Here is a 3,919-nt window from a genome sequence, read left to right on the forward strand (position 1 = left end):
GTTGCTGTATGTTGCTGTATCTGTTGCTGTTGTTGCCGTATCTGTTGCTGTTGTTGCGTATCTGTTGCTGTTGTTGCCGTATGCTTGTTGCGTTGTGCGTATCTGTTGCTGTTGTTGTATATCTGTGCTGTTTGTTGCCGTATTTCTGTTGCTGTTTGTTGTGCCGTATCTGTTGCTGTTGTTGCCATATCTGTTGCTGTTGTTGCTATATCTGTTGCTGTTGTTGCCGTATCTGTTGCTGTTGTTGCCATATCTGTTGCTGTTGTTGCCGTATCTGTTGCTGTTGTTGCCGTATCTGTTGCTGTTGTTGCCGTATCTGTTGCTGTTGTTGCCGTATCTGTTGCTGTTGTTGCCATATCTGTTGCTGTTGTTGCCATATCTGTTGCTGCTGTTGCTAGCCGTTTTTCCCATCTGACTACACAAACGGATTGCAGTCAGAAACAGTTTCCTCTGTGTGTGACAGTCTGGGATTGAACTGAGCCTTTCCCAGTGATTTACAATGTTTCTGAAGAGACTCAGTGGAGACCTGCAGCATCCTGTCTCCCTCCTGTCTGATTCCTCTTCCTCACCCTCACCACTATCTGCTGGCCATTTCCCTCTCTTGATTTGTTCCACCACTGCTTGACCTTTCATGTGTGTGACCATTTACCGGGGCTAAAACGCCAAAGTGAAAGGTTGAATTTCAATTGCCATCGGTCGGATGAAAACATCTGACTGACAGAAATATAAAACATTGTTTCAAAATGAGCTGAAAGACTTGTTTTTAACGAGCCAACCGAGTTCTGATCCCCTGACTTTTCTGCAGTCTGCCCCAAAGGTTAGAGCTTCAGTATTTCTTCAGTAGATCTGACACAGCTGAGAAACAAAGCTGCTACTCTGCAGCTAAGCTGTGTGTGATTTTGTTCATTTGCCAGGTGAAGAAGTCTGTTGAATCAAAGGCCAGAGTGGAAGCAGCCTGTTTGGTCAGAAAGGTTCTGTATGCAGCAGCAACAGCAGCAGCAACAGCAGCAGCAGCAACAGCAGCAACAATAGCAGCAGCAACAGCAACAACAGCAGCAACAGCAGCAGCAGCAACAGCAGCAGCAGCAACAGCAGCAACAGCAACAGCAGCAGCAACAACAGCAGCAACAGCAACAACAGCAGCAACAGCAGCAGCAGCAACAGCAGCAGCAGCAACAGCAGCAACAGCAACAGCAGCAGCAACAGCAGCAACAATAGCAGCAGCAACAGCAACAACAGCAGCAACAGCAGCAGCAGCAACAGCAGCAGCAGCAACAGCAGCAACAGCAGCAACAGCAACAGCAGCAACAACAGCAGCAACAACAGCAGCTCCTTCACAGCTGCAGAAAACCAACCGTCACTTCCTGAACGTTGCAGCCGCTGCCCCACAGCTGGCCGTCAAAACAATTACTGGCAGTGACATCATACTTATAGTTACTGCAACTAAAACCTAAAAACAGAAAGTTTATCTCCAACTACAGTTGCACCAAAAATTATTCTGACCCCACTGCATTTCTTGGTTCAGACGTTTCCAATAAAGGTGAGTGAAGAGGGTCAGGCACCAGGTTGGCCTGAGGTAGTAAACCTCAGGTTCCTCATTATGAGGTACTGTTGTAAAGTTGTACAGAACATTTTTTTTGTTGTATAGCCTTTTTTCAAATGCTTTTATTTATTTAAAAATGTGACAATGATAGCAGTAACTAGCAGTTTAAACAAACTACTATTTAGGCTAAATATTTAGTTTCTAAGATAAACCGTTATCTCCTAATTAAATATTTAGTTAAGATAAATCTTGACCTTCAAACTAGTTTAAAGCTGTTTGGTTGAATACTTTCATGTGCAACAACAAGGCACCGACTGAAAGATTGAGATGATTTCATTGAAATGTCTTAAAGACTAGACTGGGATGGAAAGCTTTACTGTCCAGCAGGATAACGGAGCTACAGTGTGAATGAAAAGTTCAGAGCTTAATTCCAACTGAGGTTCTGATGGAATCTGTTTGCTGGGAGTTCAAAATGACTCTTAACAGATGCTCTTCCTACATCTGACTGAGCTTGAACTGTTTAGTACAGAAGAGTTGGCAAAAACTGAATGTGTGCAAAGCTGTTAGGGACACACACCAACAGATGTTCAGCTGTAATTGCAGCGAAAAGGTTCCAGTCAGTATTCACTGTGGAGAGCTGAATGAAATGAACAGATCACTCTCCAGATATGTATTCATGGAGAAGTAAAAACCATTTATTATTTTTGCCTTTCCCTCCACGATTGTGCACCATGTTTTGGTCCAAATGAAATACACTGAAGTTTTGCAGTTGGGATGTGACAACAACAAAAAAAGTCAAGTACTGATGGTCTGACGGCATGCAGGGAGTTAGTTTTTATACTCATAAGGTAAAACAAACACCATCTTCACAACCTGTTTATGTTCAAAGACTCACCAAGGATTTTCTTTTTCACTGGCGTTGATCCTGGCAGAGACGAGTTCTCCAGGAGCTCAGTCACAAATTCATTTACCTGCAGCAAAGACTTACAAAGGTCCAATCAGTACAGGCAGATTACCTGTCAGTTACCTGCAGAAGTGGAGGGTCTGAACAAGGCATGGCTAACATTAGCGTCCATTTGCATTCCATTATAGCAAAGAATTATTTAGTGGGGCGAAACAAGCAAAACAATGGAGCCATTTTCTGTTGGAGGAATCGTTTTTAGCACCTGAACCAATATTTAGGACAGCACAACAGAACTCAGTAACTATTAGATGAACTACATTCAAGTTGGTGCAAGATAAGTGTGTTTTCAGAACGCTGGACAATAAATCAATAATATATATATATTGCAATAGACACATGATCAACATCAACAGAAAATACGTCTGTTCGATAAATTCACTGAACTCTGATCCAGAACCAGATCATGACAACAAGCTGGCCGTGAGAACCAGGCATCACAGGAAACGGTTGTTTGTCAAAGTAAATGTTTTACGTTTCAGCTATAATAACTTTTACACGAAATAAAATTCATCCTAAAATTGTACAATACCTTGATGATTTGCTGGTATATTAAATCAGGTAAACTGTTTTGCTTTGAGCAGGCTGTGAAACCATATCATATGATCTGATCACATGAAATGATCAGATCATTTCTGATCACATACTTTAGACCCAGAAATCATTTTATTTTTTAAGTTGTGCATTGCATTTTTTTTTAAGTGATTGTTTTATTTTGATGTTTTTATATGATGTCTGTTCAGCACTTTGGTCAGTTTTGCTGTTTTAAAAGTTCTTATAAATCATTGGCTAGGCTAACAATTAAACAAATCAACAAAAACATGTTTTTTAAAGTCCAAACTCTGTTTTGCAGCTCTAGGTCATTTTTATTAAGAGCATGAAGGGATGAAAATGTCTTTGGATCACAGAGGATGAAACACCTGGTCAGGCAGGATAAACGATCATATTAAGCTCCAGTGAATCGGTTTGGATTTTTAAATATTCAATCTCTTGTGAAAAAACAAAATTGTCCAGATGTTCAACAATCAGATTGTAGGATTTTGGAAAACTTGGAACCCAGGTCACCTAAAACACTTTATTCCCCATCTAGGTTTGTGTATTTTCAAAGGTCTCCACTAGGGGTGCACCGATTTATCGCCACTGATTTCGTTCATTTTAAGATCAGTGATTGGCCGATACTTACATGTGAAGCTGATCTAATTAACCGCAGCAAAGGTCTAAAATTCAATCACTGTTGCCTTCTGCTCTCCTCTGAGGTCTGACTGACAGACCAGCCCAGCAGGTCATGTCTGAACATTTACAGTTAACAAGCGTCACCCCACTGTTGCCAACTCAGCAACTTTCTTTCTACGGTTAGCAACATTTCAAACAAAATAAAATGGTATCGGCCAAAATCAGAATCAGCAGGTCAGGTT

The sequence above is a fragment of the Xiphophorus hellerii genome, chromosome 20 (genome assembly GCF_003331165.1).
Source record: "Xiphophorus hellerii strain 12219 chromosome 20, Xiphophorus_hellerii-4.1, whole genome shotgun sequence".
Classification (NCBI taxonomy): domain Eukaryota; kingdom Metazoa; phylum Chordata; class Actinopteri; order Cyprinodontiformes; family Poeciliidae; genus Xiphophorus; species Xiphophorus hellerii.